The sequence below is a fragment of the Podarcis liolepis genome (assembly GCF_965112155.1).
Source record: "Podarcis liolepis genome assembly, chromosome: 6".
NCBI lineage: Eukaryota > Metazoa > Chordata > Lepidosauria > Squamata > Lacertidae > Podarcis > Podarcis liolepis.
The window spans coordinates 23,332,661-23,349,936 of record NC_139559.1 but is presented as its reverse complement, the minus strand read 5'-3'; the positions used below and the strand labels follow the sequence as shown (position 1 = coordinate 23,349,936).

The 17,276-nt window shown below is 43.6% G+C and overlaps 1 protein-coding gene across 2 annotated transcripts in view; it reads left to right on the top strand.

Moving 5' to 3' along the window:
* KCNS1 (potassium voltage-gated channel modifier subfamily S member 1) overlaps positions 1 to 17,276 on the top strand; it is a 71,855-nt gene that overhangs the window by 41,277 nt on the left and 13,302 nt on the right. Inside the window, exon 5 of one of the 2 annotated variants that reach the window (XR_014527296.1) lies at positions 5,567 to 6,238. The exons of the other annotated variant lie outside the window; for it this stretch is intronic. The gene's annotated coding sequence lies outside the window, so the exon portion shown is untranslated. Of the gene's footprint in view, positions 1 to 5,566; positions 6,239 to 17,276 lie in introns of those variants that run through there. 2 annotated transcript variants of the gene reach the window in all.

The following is a 17,276-nucleotide window of genomic DNA, read 5'->3' as shown; positions in this document are numbered from 1 at the left end:
TCGTTTTCTGACACAGAGGGGTGTGCATTACATTGGGTTCCCAGTTATTTGCTAATATCATTTTAGCACCCTCTAGAAGATTACAAACCAAATTCCTATTTACTTTCCTGACACAGTCTCTCGGGCTGTTTAAGATGCCACTTTGTGAAGCGTAAGACAAAGAATGCCTGCTGTGTTGCCTTCCATTATAATCTCTCTCTACCCCACACAACCTCTGGTTGTTACATCACCGCAAAATGTGGAGAGAGGAAAAAACCTACCGACCCAACACACCCTTATTGAGCATTTCTCTTACTGGTAGTCACATGCTACATAGGTCTAGTCCTTAAAATATAAGTATTTGGAAATATGCAATACAATAGAACTGGAATTGGGTGCTCATTCCTGTCGACTGTAGACTTGCTGAGAAAGCTACCGTATTTTTTGCACCATAACACTTTTTTCCTCCTAAAAAGTAAGGGGAAATGTCTGTGCGTGTTATGGAGGGAATGCCTATGGGTGGCATGCCTACGGATTTTCCTCCTCTAAAAACTACGTGCGTGTTATGGTCGGGTGCGTGTTATAGAGCGAAAAATACGGGGTAGGTTCCCTGCCACGTATGTGAAATGGCTCTTATGCTAAGGTTACCAGCTTTTTTTTTAGTGAATCTGGGGACACTTTTCAACTTCAGTGGATTTTGTATGGGGACTGATATGTAAATCTGGGGACTGTCTGGTAACCTTACCTTATGCAAATTGCAAAAAGAATGGGAAATGGAGAAACTAGTTCTCAAATTTTTATTGAAATATTTTCATGGATAACAAAGGTACATACAATATCTCTGTTTTCAATTCATAGAGTCCTTTCTACAGGACAATTACATTTGATGTGAGAGACTGCTGTCATAGGCATTGTGAGGGGGCAGAGGCAGCAGAGAGATGTGTTTTTATTGCATTTCCCTAAAAATTCCTTCAGGACAGCTCACAAGAACAATACATATATAATAGCAACAGCAGCAACAATATCATCACAAAAAGACCGCAACACAAATATCGATACCAAAATCAGCATTGGACAAATCTTAACTTAAAAGCATAAAAATGTGAACCCAGGGAAGGTCTGTTTCATTAGAACAGCATTTGGTGTCTGTTGAAAGCCAATTTTCTCAGGTGCCTGTTCCAAATTATGGGCACCACCACCAGAAAGACCCTGTCTCTTACACCAGAGGTAGGCAACATGCTGCTCTTCAGACGCTATGGACTACAGCAAGATCGCTCGAACTATCCCAAACTAGCACAGTGTTCTTCAACCTTGGGTCCCTGGATGTTGCTGGACTACAACCCCCATCATCCTCAGCCTGTTTAGTCAATAGTCAAGGATGATGGGTGTTGTAGTCCATCAACATCCGGGAACCCAAGGTCAAAGGTCATTACTTATGTCAGCATATGAGGTTTTTTGAAGTTATGCTTTATATATAATGGCATTAGTAGATCTTTCATGGGTAAACTGTAGACACATCCTCCTGTTATTAAACAAAGCAGGAGTTTGATCAGGGTTCTGTAGTGTTGTCTAGTGCTACTGCGGTTGCCAACCTCATTCTCTGTGACAAATGCTGCAGAATCTTATAGGGGAAGGATCTGTAGATAAGTCCAATCATGGTGGTTGTGAGGAAGGAGTGAGGAAACACCTCTTCATTTTTTTCCTCTGGAGAAGTCTATAGTGCTTTGTTTGCCTCAGTCTTCTGCCTTTCATTTGCTCAGGCTCAGTAAGGAAGACGGCCAACTTCTTAAAGCACCTTCAGCTGAGAGATAAAAGCCCCACCCCACCCTGCCGTTTATTACATCTGGCTTGAGCACCTCCATGAACCTGGCTGAATTATATCCATATTAACACAACTCACCAGAGCCTCGGGCTGTTTTTGTCTGGAATGGCTCGGGAATGGCTTTCAGTGCCCGTTTGTAATGCTGGCTCATTTGGTATGTTCTTCTGAGAAATCCCTTCCTCTATCGGGGCCAATTCAGACCTCCTCCAAATGCCTTCAGAGAAGCAATTGCTGTGAGCGTGCTATGTATTCCCCCCCCCCAGTGCATTTCTACAGCATCTTGAGAGAAAGTAGGCACCGATAGTAGTTAGAAGGCTTGCATAGTCCCTGCTCAGTGATACCGAAGCAGGCAATTTAGTGGACGCCTTTTGTAATTGCCCAATTAACACAGTCGTAATGCATCTAATAACAAAACTTGTCCACTCTCGGTTCACTATTAACTTGGGTACCACTTCGTACTTGTATATCTTCCCTCCAATAACCCATAATAACTTTGGGAAATGGCTGGTTTGACTTCACGTTTAAGAGGCCCCGGAGCCACTATTAACTTTAAAAATGGAAGATCCATCATCACTGATTTCCCACTTCATGTCTAGTTGTGTGCTCAGTGCCCTGGCTTGGAGAGCTATGCTGCTTGACCTCAATATAACTAGAACTCTCTCCAGTGCCGATTGCTTTGTAATCAAACATCTTCTGCCACAATCACTTGCCTTTCAGCGTCAAAAAGTAAATGGCCATGAACTCAACTTACGATAACTAAGGAAGTTTCTGTTGTCCCGATTCAGCAGCAGAGCTCCGTCGTAGTAGAAGTGATTCTGCTTATCCATCTCCTCCTCCACCAGCACAAAAGCAGTCCTTTGAAACAGGCACTTGCCTCGTTGCCTATAGCAATTAAAAATGGTCTCCAGGCAACCAGCCAAGAGATGCTTTGGTAAATGGGAAAGGGTTGGTTTATTGTCTTTTTCTCTACTGCTGCTGAAGTGCTACAAATGAAACTAGGCAGCAACACTTTTTTATGGGGTAGTAACTGTTGTGAAATCACTTGCAAGGCTGCACAAAGGAAGAAAAGGTTGGATGTGGAAAGACAATTCAGGGGACTGTGACAATATTGATCATTGTAAAGGAGGAGGAAGCCTGTCCCCTCCAAGCGAAGGTACACCACTTCTTGCTTTTCCTTTTAGCTCCCGAAGCAAATGCATATATATGCATTGGGGTAAAGTAGGTTCCTCTGGACAGCAAAGGTGGCATGTTCTTTGTCATTACTTTGCACCTGTAGGCAATCCTGGAAACGGGAAGGAAGCTTTCCTTCCCTAAACCAGGGATGAGGAATTTTTGGCCCTCCACATGTTGATGGACTACAACTCCCATCATCTCTGACTGACCACTGGCCATGCTGGCTGCGGCTGATGGGAGCTGTAGTCCTGCAACATCTGAGGTGGCCACAGGTTTCTCACCCCTGCCCTAAACAAATAAATGCTTTAAACCCTTAGGCCCTTGTTCCTCAAAATTGTTGTTTAGTCATGTCCGGCTCTTCGTGATCCCATGGACCAGAGCACGCCAGGCACTTCTGTCTTCCACTTCCTCCTGCAGCTTGGTCAAACTCATGTTCGTAGCTTCGAGAACACTATCCAACCATCTCGTCCTCTGTCGTCCCCTTCTCCTTGTGCCCTCCATCTTTCCTAACATCTGGGTCTTTTCCAGGGAGTCTTCTCTTCTCATGAGGTTCCTCAAAATACCTCCACATATTTCTCAGTCCCTCACAAATAAGTGTTATTTTCCCCTTATGGTGACAGGTATGCCTTTGGGTGCCGGGTGGTGGTAAGCAACAGTGAAGCAACATAGTAATAGTAATAGTAATAGTAATAGTAATAGTAGTAATAAAATTTATTGTTTGTATCCCACCCACCTGATTGGGTTGCCCCAGCCACTCTTGGTGGCTTCCAGCATATACAGAAACACCATAAATCATCAGACATTAAAAACTTTCCTCAGTAGCAGGACATCTGCTTTGCATGGCAGAAGGTCCTAGGTTCAATTTCCAGTATTTCCAGGTCAGGCAGGGAAAGAAGCCTGCTAGAAGAGCTGCTGCCCGTCAGTGTAGACAATATTGAGGTCAGTGGACTTGATGCTCTATTAAAGCTTGATTATTGCCTGCCACCAACTAGAAAATCTGCTGTTTGTGGGCTTCCCAGAGGCTCCTGACTAGTTACAGTGGGAAATAGGACCCTGTTTTAGTTGGACCTCTTGGTCTAATCCGGCAGATCTCTTCTTATGACCAGGGTTCCATCAAGTGACAATAGTGTGTGATTGGCCATTCCTGTGACGGGGCTGTGGTGCCGTCAAATGCACACATGCTACACATGTGACTTTCTGTCTACCCCTTCCTTCCCTAAGTTAATGCATTCCAGATGTTTGTCTCGAGAATTCCCATCAGTCACAGACAACATACTGCACAGCTGTGTTGGCTAGAGCTGATGGGAGTCGTACTCCAAAACATCTGGAGTTGCACCAGGTTGGGAAAGGCTGGTCTTTGTTGTTGTTTAGTCGTTTAGTCGTGTCCGACTCTTCATGACCCCATGGACCAGAGCACGCCAGGCACTTCTGTCTTCCACTGCCTCCCGCAGTTTGGTCAAACTCATGCTGGTAGCTTCGAGAACACTGTCCAACCATCTCGTCCTCTGTCGTCCCCTTCTCCTTGTGCCCTCCATCTTTCCCAACATCAGGGTCTTTTCCAGGGAGTCTTCTCTTCTCATGAGGTGGCCAAAGTACTGGAGCCTCAGCTTCAGGATCTGTCCTGGTCTACCCTTTAACAAAACAAAGGTGGGGAGGAAATCTCAGTGGTTTCCAATGAGTGGCCTCCCCAGATCAGCAGGCGTCATAAGCAGGCAAGCTAATGCCTCTGGCTCCCAGAGCTGTGAGTGCTAAGAAGAGGGAAGAGGTGAGAAAAGTCAAGAGGAATTCAAGCTTCTGTGTTGCCTGAGTTCTGTGTTGCCCTAGTTGCCAAAAACTGCATTAAGCTGCAATATTGATAACTGAGGGCTGATCTAATGATCTCGGAGCCTTCCTCTTCCAAGATTAGAACCAATCAGGGCAAGCACTGGAGTTCAGAATGCCATTGCCATTCTTCTTTATAATGATGAAAATTGCTTTAGTTCCTCTCCTTCCATCAGCATAAGAGCTTTGAGCGCCAAGGCTGCGTTTTCATGAACAAATGCAAGCCGTTCACCTTTGGTGTAATTGAACAAAGAGGACCACATACGTCCTTTATCTAGGTTTGCTGGGTAATCAGAAGTGGGAGAGAGAGAACTGATAATATTTGCAGAATGGCAAATATTCAGTTCCGTGCACATGATTATGATTAAGGCTTAAACACAGGCGTGCTTAAGCCAACTGAGTTAGTGAGCTGTCCCTTATCAGTGACTGGGTTGCTACGATGGCACAGGTTCTTAAAACATTAGAGGCCAAAACACTGCCCTTTAACTGAGCTTATGTGATGCTATGGAATGTTTACAGATACTCTTACTGCTGAGATGGAAAATTCAACCTGAAAGGGCCACATGGGGAGAATGGACTGAATTGGAGTGATTCAGAGCCAAACATCCAATGGTCTGAGCACAATCATTAGAGACCTGAAAGAATCTTTCTTACGGTAATTTGGCGTTTGTCTGGTCCCATTTGCAGCTAGCTAGCAAACTGGCCATTATATCTCATCTGACAGTCAGACAAATCTGTCCCCTGCTCTGATTTTATTTTGCTTATTTTCAGAATTTATATGATGGCCTTCAATAAATCTTTCTGAGGTGGTTTATGAGGGAGAAAGCATTACATTGGAAAACCACAAAAGGCAAGTTATAAAACAGAAACGATAATAACATTAAAACTTGCAGATGTTAGAAGGGGAACTAAAAAGGTTTTTGCCTGGTGCAGAAAATTTGTTAATATCAGCAACAGGTGAGCTTCTCTGGAGAAGGAAGGGAAGCATATGCAAGAAGGTCCTTTCTGTACTCTCCTCCCAGTCCTTTTATTTAAAACCAGAATTTAGGTTCAACAGCATGCTTTTCCAAAACAGAAATTATTTACAACCCAGCCATGATGCATGTTTGTGTGGAAGTAAGCCTCAGTGAATTCAAAGGGACGTACCCTAGCAAATGCATAGTATTACAATCCCATTGAATCCATTTTATCTGTGTACATGGCACTATAGTAGCTAGAATGGCAGGAAAAGTTGGATCCAGACTTAAATTCCTTTCAGATATGAAACTTGGCTGGTGTTTTTGGTAAGTCACCAGCTCTCGCTGTAACTTAAGGGAGAGTTTGTGCAGCTAATTCAGCTCTGAGTAAGAAAGCAAGGCAAGATTTAAATGTAAGTGAAAAACTAGTTGATGTTTCCTGTGTGGCTTTTCGTCATTCTTTATATGGAGGTTTCTGCTAATAATGGTTTTTTTTTTTTTTTGCTGCTTGTTTCTGTCCCCACTGTCGGATTCTCAGCCGCAGTCAGAGGTAACTGGCCATTCTCCAGGCATTCGGCTTGAGATCCTAGTTGACCTTCCCGTCTGCGTCTCCCGGCAGGATACAGGCAAGGTCCTATCAGCGATCCCACTCAGCGTGAGAGGGACACACCAACTCCTTCCTCCCTGCTTCCCTCAGGGAGGGGGAAAGAGACAGACAGAAATCTATTTGCATGCTTTTATTTCTGTCATTGCAGCAGTACAGAGAAACAGGTCTGCACTCTCCAGCCTCCAACAGTAGAGCAAGAAACTCCACCCCTGTACTTCCAGTACAGGTCAGATGACACTCTGAGCTAACATCCGGTGCTCAGTACAGTGAATAGACTGCCCCTTTGTTCCAATAGTACAGTCCCAGACATCAACATCCTGTTTTGCATTCCAGACACCTGCAGCTGGCTTTCGCATTGCTGCTTTTTCCTGGCACCCATACCCCATTTTCACTTTGCTAAAAATGACAGCGTGCTAACAGCACAATAGGGTGACTAGAAGTAAGTCTGAATTGAATTCAGTGGGGCTTGCTCATTTGGTGAGTAGGTTTAAGACTGCAGCCTCAGTTTATTTTTTGTTTTTCTCTCTGTGTGTAACCAAGAAAGTGAAACTGAATCACTCCTGAGTGTGCATCAACTAGACACGTGAACTGTCCCCTTAGAAAAGCATTGTGATCTGAGCATCTGGGAGGAATTGAAATGGATAGTAAATAAGCAGACATGTCTTCTGCTTTTTAACTTTTCTTCAGTTTCTTCCAGTGGTGGTGCAGCACTGAACAATGCTCCCTGTATAGCATTTGATCAGTGATGGCTGTTGGAAATACACATGTCCTGTTTGATATTGTGGCCGTATATGTATGTGTGTGTGTGTAGGTGTGAGTGTGTGAGTGAAATCACCCCAAAGGATGTCTTAGGTGCAAACTAGATTCAATATCAAACGTTTATTTGCAGCATGCAGGTTAAAATCGTTCCCTTGAAGCTGCTGTTTGTATTGGGAAGAAAGCTCCCATGGGCACCAATTTTGTGTTTTTATATTGTAAATCGCCCTGTGATCCTCGGATGAAAGGCAGTATAGAAGAAAATAATAATAATAATAATAATAATAATAATAATAATAATAATAATAATAATAATAATAATAATAGGAACTTTCCTTCCAAATCAATTTGCAGCTTTGAAGGAGCCATTTTGAACTTTCCAAAGAAAGTGTTAAACTCCTGTCTCCCAACCTCACTGCGGCTTTTTGCATTTTCTAGAACGTGCTGTTCAAATGTAAATACACATTTGATACTGTGTCTACTTTGATCCTGAAGGCCCAGATTGTCCAAAGCAGCCACAAAAGATTTCAGAGCATAGAGATGAGCCAATAACATAGGCCCCTGGTCATCATACATGTTCGTAAGATGGTGTGTAAAGTTTCTGAATTCATGTTTTGCTTAATGTGCGTGCTAATGCCTATTCCTACATGTAGAAACACCAACCCTACTGACCTAAATAGGGAACTGGGCACTTTAAAAAACGTCTGTATGTGTAAAGTGTTTAACCACCTTTCGTGTAGCTCGGTTTTGAAGAAAGACTTGAAACCAGTTGCTTTGCCCCATTCCTTTCAAGCCAAGAGACTACAGCGCAATACATCAGATCACACCTCATCCTGGCTCCAAGAGAAACACAATGATGGACATGAATACATTAGCCATAAACATCAGAGCCATCGTCTTCCATTCTTAAGAAGCAAATGGGGTCATTCGTGGTCCAGACTTTGCTCATTGTTGTGAGATGGAATTGCTGAAGAAGGATGCTACAGATACTTGAATACAGGAGTACCCATTTGCTCCTCAATATCGCCGGGTAGCAAAATGTACTTGATATTAGATGCCAGTTAAATATGCTAAGGAAAACTGTTATGCAACAAGATCATCAAAAAGCATGTACAATAGTAATTTTATATTTATGCATGGGATGCATATGGTATATTTTATTAAAGATCTTAGTGACCCATCATCGGATATCATTTTCTTGTTCGTCTCCACTTTTACACTGGGAAAGCTTAGGAAGTTCTGTCGGTTGGCATGTTGGAAGCATTTCATAATCCCGTTGCGCAGTTCTTTCGTTCAGACCACCCAAAATGTCACAAAACTATGAGCAAGATTTTGAGTTCTCCAAAACCCTCCATCAAGCCGAATGTTGAGGGCGAAAGAATGTGGATGAGGGAAGGAAAGAGGGAGAAAAACCTGGGCTGATGTCCACGGTGGAGGAGAAAACAGACTTACAGAGTAATCATATGCATATTTAGGCAGAAGAAGTCCTGTTGAGTTTAGGAAGGCATAGTCCCAAATAAGTGTGATTAGGATTGCAGCCGTATTTGGATGGTGGTCTATTATGGGGATCTGCTGGCCTCAGACCCAGCCAGCAAGATGTCAGGTATAATGAGAGCTGTAATTAAACATCTGGAGGGCCCCATCCCTGCTGTAAGCACTCTGGTCTTATTTCCTTTTTAGGTCAAGGTTTATGAAAGTAAGCCTGCCATTATAATATGGACAACAGTGCCTCTTGCCCTAAGGAAGCATTATCCATCTCCCAGTCTACTTAGGTCAAAAGTGGTCCTCCACATGTTGCAGAACTACAGCTCTCATCAGTCGATGGGAGTTCTGTCCTCCACTGCACTTGGACACCCTTAAAAATAGAATAAAATAGTGATTTGAACTGTCAGAACAAGGAGTGGAAGGAAATACCCAGTTGTTTGTGACCCTCACTTTCATTCTTTTAAAGAAATAACTCATCCAATATCATTTAGTTCCAGCCTGTGGGAACCAGCTATCTCAGCCTAAAATTAGAAGAACTATATTTAAATACAAAATGCTGAAACAGCTGGCTGTGGCGTAATTCTAGCCAGTTAAATAACCAGTTCACTTTATTTCAAATCCTAATAATAGAATTAGTGGAGAAGTGTAAATTCCAAAGGGTAGCTACATTTGAGTCCAAGTATTCTTTTAGAAACTGCAAATTAAGTCGGTTCGCAATGTGGTACAATTTTAAAGCTGCAATGCCAAGTCTAGATGGCCATCGGCCAACAGTTCCAAGGGTTACCCTTGAACTTGCTGAACTTGGCTTTACCATTTACCGTGTTTTTCGCTCCATAGGACACACCTTGTTTTAGAGAGGGAGAACAAGGGAAAATGGAGCCCCTTCCATTTCTCCTGCCGCTTCGCTGAAGGGACGCTGCGCAGAGAGGGGGAGAATTTTTCCCCTTTTTCTCCCCCTCTAAAACAAGGTGCGTTCAGTGGCCTTCAGTGAAGGCAACCCGAAGCCTCCGGAGCATGGTGGGAGTTCCTGCTCTCCAGGCTTCAGCGAAAGGAAGCCGAAGCCTCTGGAGCGCAGCGGGAGCTCCTGTTGCGCTCTGGAGGCTTCAGGCGGCTACCTTGGAAGCCTGGAGGGCAAGAGGGGTCGGTGTGCACCAACCCCTCTTGCTCTCCAGGCTTCAGTGAAGGCAACCCTGAAGCCTCCGGAGCTCCTTTGGACCTGCTCCCCAGGGCTGGCGGTGGGGGAAGCCTGGCTTTCCCCCACTGCCAGCCTCAAAGAGCAGGTCAGGGAGCGGCAGAAAGGCAGGATACAGCCTTCCCGCTGCTCCCCGAGCTTGTGGGGCTGGCGGGGGAAGCCCGGGTCCCATCCCCCCCAGCCCCAGGGACCACACATTCGCTCCACAAGACACACAGACATTTCCCCATAGATTTTAAGAGGAAAAAAGTGCGTCTTGTGGAGCGAAAAATACTTTAAATGGAGGTTTCTTCTTCTTTTAACCAGGTCTGGGGAACTAGATCCAGTCAGTGGCTTAGATCCTGACCTCCCCCTGCCCACAAAGGCCACTTCGACAGGTTGGTGGGGCCAGACACCCTGGCAGCCTCTAGCAGTTCTTTGAGCTGTAGAAATTAACAAATGAAGGGGTTTTTTTTAAGCCGCATCAAGATAAGATTTAACCCTCTTCTAGTTTTTTTAAAATGTATTTTTATTAAAGATTTTCTTGATTTACAGAGGTGTGCGCAATATATTTCTTTATGTAACTTTTTTTTTAACAAATCAGTTTCATTTGTTGAGACATTAGGAAGAAAAGGGGGAAGGAGGTAGAGGGGGAAAAGATGAGTGGGGGTGGGGTCGGGTGGAGATGTTTCTATTTTACTTACTATATGTGGGCTTTTGTGTCAGCGTTGCTTGTGCAGGTTCTCTGCTGTTCACTTGTGTTCCTTTGGTGGTGGGAGAGGTTGGGGTTGGCATAGGGTGTGGCTGCTCATTTGTGGTTGGCTGTGGTGGTCTTTGTTTTCATGTGTGAGTGGTGTGTGTGTGTGTGTGTTTTGGATCAGGTTAGCCCTATGGATTTGTATGCCATATTGATTTTTGTTGTTGTCTTCTTGGGTTGTGTATGTGATAAAGGGGAGCCATACCAGGGTGAAGGAGTCTTCTTCTATTTGTCCCTGTGTCAGTTTCAGTTTATTGGTTAATTTTTCTAGTAAGGCAGTTTCCCATATTATTTGGTACCATTGGTCCATGCTTACTCCTGACAGGTCTCTCCGGTGTCTGGTTATGATGTTTCTGGCTGCTGAGAGTAGGTGGGTTATGAGTTCTTTGTGGTGTAAGTGGGCATTGTCATCTTGGAAGATGTTTAGTAGGGCCAATTCTGGGGTGATTTCTAATACTTGCCGCAGATCAAACCACCTCCAAAAGCATAGCTGCAGGGGCAGTTTGAAAAGTTGGCAACCCAGTGTTGGTATCTTTTGTAGGCATGAGGAAGAGAACAGAAGCTGACTACCCTCAGTGAAACTCATATTTGGTAGATGAATGAGCTCACTTTCTGCTGATCACCTCAAAGGAAGGTGCTCTCTTTTAAGTTACAGAACATTCCTCCTCTTGATATTAAATGGAATGCAATTTCAGCATCTGTCATGAAAGTCTCAATACTAATAAACACAAATAAGAAATATATCCCTTCTGGCACCGGTTTCTTTGCCGTTATTAAAAATGGATGCCTTTCAGGCATTGTGGGAATTAAAATCCATAGGTCCAGGAGATTCTAACTTGACAGAGGAGATTCAATCATCAATGCCAGTCTATCCTTTATCCCCTACAGGGGCTCTGCAAAGCACGATACAAGTAACTTCCTACCAAGAAACTGTCAAAGGAACAGAAAATGCCTCTGGTTAGAGGAACTGATTTCTTGAAAGTGAAATTCCCCCACCCCACCCCCTGTGCTTATTAAATGTGGAAGCTGGCATATCTCCTGCAATACTGACTTTTCTCCATTAAAACTCTCACTTTTTGTCAATAAGGCATCTTCATATATCCATGTGAGAGGGAGGACCAGGGGTGGAGGAGAGATTTGATTCAGTTTGCATTTAAAGGAAAATCTATCAAATGTGTACTTTCTGGAACAATAGAAGAATAGAAACACAACCACCCTTCAAAATTGGAATTTTGCATTTAAGTTCTCTAAGCAATCAATGTGTGTGTGTGTGTGTGTGTGTGTGTGTGTGTAGGAGGGAAACGAGCATAGAAATGGCATATAATTAATTAAATTTGCAGACCGCCCTTCATCCAAAGATCACAGGGTTTCCCAAACTTAGTTCTCCTGCTGTTTTTCAGACTACAGTTCCCATCATTCCTGATCACTGGTCCTGATAGCTAGGGATGATGGGAGCTGTAGTCCTAAAAACACCTGGAGACCCAAGTTTGGGAAACCTTGTGCTGAAAGATGCAAACTGAATCCTGCAGACAACAGCTGGATGAGCCTAGGCTGATTCTGAAATGTTTTCTGTCTAGAAGCTCTAGATCAGCCTCTACTCACTCCTGGCTTAAGGTCAACTCTTAAGGGAGACATGCTTTAAAGCCAGGGATGGTTCCTCCAGAAGCTGTTAAGCCTGCTCCCATCACACCCATGTAGCATGGCCATCGATCAGGAATGATGGGAACTGCAGTCCAGCTGCATCTGTAGAGCTTCTGCATCCCTACTTTAAGGATTCCCTGCCTGCCACCTTGTGTTTTTATTTAGAACCTTGTTCTAAACTTTAATTCCACACTCTTTTAAGTGCCCTGGGTCCCTCTTGCCACAAGGAGAATATATGCTTCACTCCAAAGCCTTGATGCCACTGCGCGGGCAGGTGTTTCATACATTTTACATTATTGTCTTTCTAAAGATCCATTAGCACGCCGTCTTCCAGTCACAGAAGCTGCAATTCTGGCCGCTGCACTTTTAATACAGAACCACGGTGCTGCGTTAAGGCTTTGCACTGTAAAACCAAGCGGAGTTCCAGAAAGGCAGAGCTCTTTTCAGAGACCCTTAAAAGCAAGACTCCTCTGCTCCAGTAAGAACCACTGGGTTGGTAAGACACAGGGCTTCTTGTCATTTCTTTTGCTGTCCCTTTCCCCTGCCATGCACTTGTACAGAAGCCAGAGATGTATAGGAGAATGAATTGCAGTCTGGTCAAGCCAAATGGTAGTTGGCTGGCTCTATTTTCAATAACGTATTAAGCATTGATCTGCACAATTGCTGTGGGCTTTAAAAAAGCAAAACTAGCTCAGGGAGAGAGGGTATTTTTCAGTTCTCATTCCCTCATCAGAAAACCTTCCATGCATGCCAGTGGTAGGTGGGGTCAGAGGCAAAAAGGGTTTGCAGCAACAGATGTGACTCTTAACTTTGTATAGTAGGCTACAATGTTGTTGTTTAGTCGTTTAGTCATATCCAGCTCTTCGTGACCCCCTGGACCAGAGCACGCCAGGCACTCCTGTCTTCCACTGCCTCCTGCAGTTTGATCAAACTCATGCTGGTAGCTTCAAGAACACTGTCCAACCATCTCGTTCTCTGTCGTCCCCTTCTCCTTGTGCCCTCCATCTTTCCCAACATCAGGGTCTTTTCCAGGGAGTCTTCTCTTCTCATGAGGTGGCCAAAGTATTGGAGCCTCGGCTTCAGGATCTGTCCTTCCAGTGAGCACTCAGGGCTGATTTCCTTAAGAATGGATAGGTTTGATCTTCTTGTAGTCCATGGGACTCTCAAGAGTCTCCCTCCAGCACCATAATTCAAAAGCATCAATTCTTTGGCGATCAGCCTTCTTTATGGTCCAGCTCTCACTTCCATACATCACTACTGGGAAAAACATAGCTTTAGCTATACGGACCTTTGTTGGCAAGTAAGCTACAATACTGCCACACAAAAGACAGAGGAGCATGCATGTCTCCTCCAGCCAGGCAAAAGCATTCAAGGTGGGCACAGGACTGGTGAGAGGTGCGACTTGGGGAAATGAAAACAAAACACCCTGCTTTCCTTAGCCTTCCATTCCCAGTGGTTACTGGTCTAAAACAGCTCCTTAGGAATCAATCCTCTGTACACACTACTTTGGCAGCAAGCACCATCAAACACTAGGAGGATTTATGCATCTAGAATGTGCAATAATCAGGCCAGATTAAGATTGGTTGAAGCCAATTAGCTGTGCTAATTTGGGCAGGAGGGAACAGAAAAACATGGCGTTAATAGTACAAAAATGCAACACTCTGGTTCAAGGAACAAAAAGTTGATGCCTACAAGTACAAATTGCTCTCTTTGCAGAAATTTTATACTTTCTTATATATCTCCACAACAGCTATGTGCAGTAGGCCAGGCTGAGAGTTGGTGACTGGCCCAAGGGATGAAGTGAGCAAAAACAATGGCTTAAGTGAAAGTGATTTAAAAATGTGAAACTACACATGCTCAAGAGGTTTTTTAAATCAAGTTTGGCAAAAAGTTTTTTGAGCCTCTACAGCAGGCATGGCCAAACTTGGCCTTCCAGCTGTTTTGGGACTACAATTCCCATAATCTGTGACCACAGGTCCTGTTAGCTAGGAATGATGGGAGCTGTAGTCCCAAAACAGCTGGAAGGCCATGTTTGGCCATGCCTGCTCTACAGGCTCAATAATTTTTTTGTTGGTCCACAAAAGCTTATGCCATAACTTTTTTAAAAAATAAAATACCACATTACTTATTTTGTGATACCTTATTCCATGTGTTCCGTTTCTGGGAGAAGGGGACCCTATTTGGGGAATTGCACCACAACTCCCAAACACCTCAATCCTGCCTAGCCTGCTGCTCTTTCTTCTTAAAGAGTTCTTTATCTTTGAACCAGCCTTGAAATGGGCAACATTTCAACCATAAGATGTCTTCATGGAGATGTCTTTCCTCTGAAAGCCCTTCAAATAGAAGACTGCCCTCTGTATGCATGGTCTCCCTATTCATATGGCTAATGCCTGCCAATTTTGCGGATTGCTACAACCCAATCCAATTCAGTTCATAGTTTGCACAGAGCAATCTTCAAATGCCTGCAGGTCTTTTTGTTCAGCAAAGCACAGTTGAAGCTGGAGGCTGTTTCGGAGATATGTTTGGTCTAGAAATGCTTTGCTCTCATTCACATCCTGCCACACCAGAGCATGCAAGCCTGCCTCTCTCTCTTCCCAGTTTTTCTTTGGAGGTATTTAGTTGCTGGCTGGCTGCTCAGATGCTGACTGACAGTGTCCTTGAATTGCTCCTTGCAAACCAGCTGCAATAAAGTCAAATGGGAAAGAGCTGGAATGCCTTCTTGCAGTCTTTGAATCCATCCTCCCGGAACAAAAATGAGCCTTCCATTAAGAAGTTAAGGTAATGCACATGGACCAAGATACACCGGTACCTCAGAAGTCAAACGGAATCCGTTCTGGAAGTCCATTCAACTTCCAAAACATTCAGAAACCAAGGCACGGCTTCAAATTGGCTGCAGGAAGCTCCTGCAGCCAATCGGAAGCCGAATAAGCCACATCAGACGTTCGGGTTCCAAAGAACGTTTGCAGACCGGAACACTCACTTCCGGGTTTACAGCATTCAGGATCCAAGGTACGACTGTCTAGATTTCGATACACACTTACCTGCAAGTATGCCTCACTGCACTCAGTGAGACTTACTTCTGAGTAGGCACACATATTGTATGGCTAGTGTCACATTTTAGTCACTAGGTGGTACTGTATTAGACTTAAGGCTTGCAAGATCTCCTTTGTTAAAAAAATTAGAACTCTGGGATCTACCAACTAGAAACTAGTGCAAAAAACACACCTTTAGCCTTAAACTATCGTGAACTGAGGAATTTTGTTTTCAGTACTAAAACTAATTGGAACTCACAGTCCTTTCACAAAAACATTCACCCCTAGTCATTCCAAGCTTTCTTCATTTCAGTAGATCAATTTTGTTGCTCTTGCTCCTATCATTAAAAACTGAGAATCAACAAACTCTACTAATGTACTGCAAATCATCCCAATATCATCCAGTAGATTCTGTTCCACAGAAACAGCAGTTATCATATACTTAGGTCACATCAGTATTTTTTAAACCATAAAAACCAAACTTTTTTTATTGGAACAGTTTATTTTGTCCTATTAAACAAATAAGGCAAGGTGTTTAAAACTCAAAACAAAGAACTGTCTCATACTCAAAAGGAACATGTAATAAAAAGTTGCTTTCATACATATACAAACTAAGGATTCCAATCCATTCTAATATGTACAAATCAGACAAATCTCTACAAAAGAGAAATTTCAAGTTACATTGGGTATGATGTGCTAACTTCATTACAAAACATTAAAGCGACTAACTTCACATTTAAGTCTTTCACAGACCAACAACCAAACACTTGATTTAGGGCGGTGGGAAGAAAAGATGGCAGCTTATCCGGAATGCTTCAAGCTGTGTTTATGGACCCATCAACCACGAGAATGAGATTTCATAAGTATAGGAATACCTTGCTTTAAACACTGTTTGCTCTGGACAGCATTCTTTCAGAAGAAGTCCCTAAAATTACAATCTGGGTGATAGATGAAGTGGTATATTCCTGCAGAAGAATTCAAAATGAGAGCCGGAGTCTTTGATTAGGCTGAATTTACTGAAGATGGCTTCCTGATGCTGAACTACAATAGCAGGAATCCAGCAATTCATTCTCATATCTTTTAGATGGGGGGTGGGGGTGGGACTACGTTACTGAGACTGCTGTGCTTTTTCATTCACTTGCTTCCACAACAAAAATAGTAATATTTCATTAGGAGACTCATTAAGAGTCTGGCTGGTTGCAGACAAGACATCCCAACCACATGTATTTCCCTGCTACCATGGCACATATTGTAAAGGCAAAGATTCCCAGCTAAAGGACCATCTCCTTTATGTGAGAGCAAGTTACTCACCTAAATACCTGAATGTGAAATACTGTGGGGTAGACATCATAGCCAGAGGCAAAAGGCACCCACTTTAGCAGCCATCTGGCTTCACGGGTTACTGAGAAAGGTCCTCCCACCTGATTCACATAGTTGAAAATTGCATTTAAAGCAAGGAAACAGTAGATGGAGGGGGTGCAAAATAAATTTACTTGCGCAGTAAATAAAGTTCATTTCTGCTGCAGGTAGCATCCCCTCACTTTACCCCTTTGCTTGCACCTCCATAGTTAAATTGCAAATGACTGGCTTTCTAGCCTTTCATGGCAGATTTCTATTTGCTAGAACCATTAACAAAAACGAGTATTTCAAAAGGTTAGCTTGCGTTGCAAACTGTACATACTTGAACAGCAGCTGATCAGCATGGCTTTACAGGGAACATAATTACTTTGGTTTATTTTAATACTTCTCTTTCTGTCACTGAATTTGTACAACCGGATTGCTAATTTCTGCTCAGCTTTTTTAGGGCATCTCCATCCAGGGCAGTGATGGGGAACCTGTGGCCCTCCAGCTGCTACTGGACTACAACTCCCATCATCCCTGGGCATTGGCTCCCAGCGTCCTTGCGTGTTGGGAGTCACAACAACAACATGTGGAGGGCCAGAGGTTCCCCACCTCTGATCTAGGCTAAGCCAAATATATCCTTGGCCAGGTCATTAGAAAGAGAAACACTGGCAATTAAACCACTGCTCTTCAGCAGGTGGTCTTAACAGCAATGCTTCCCTGTATTTTTGAAAA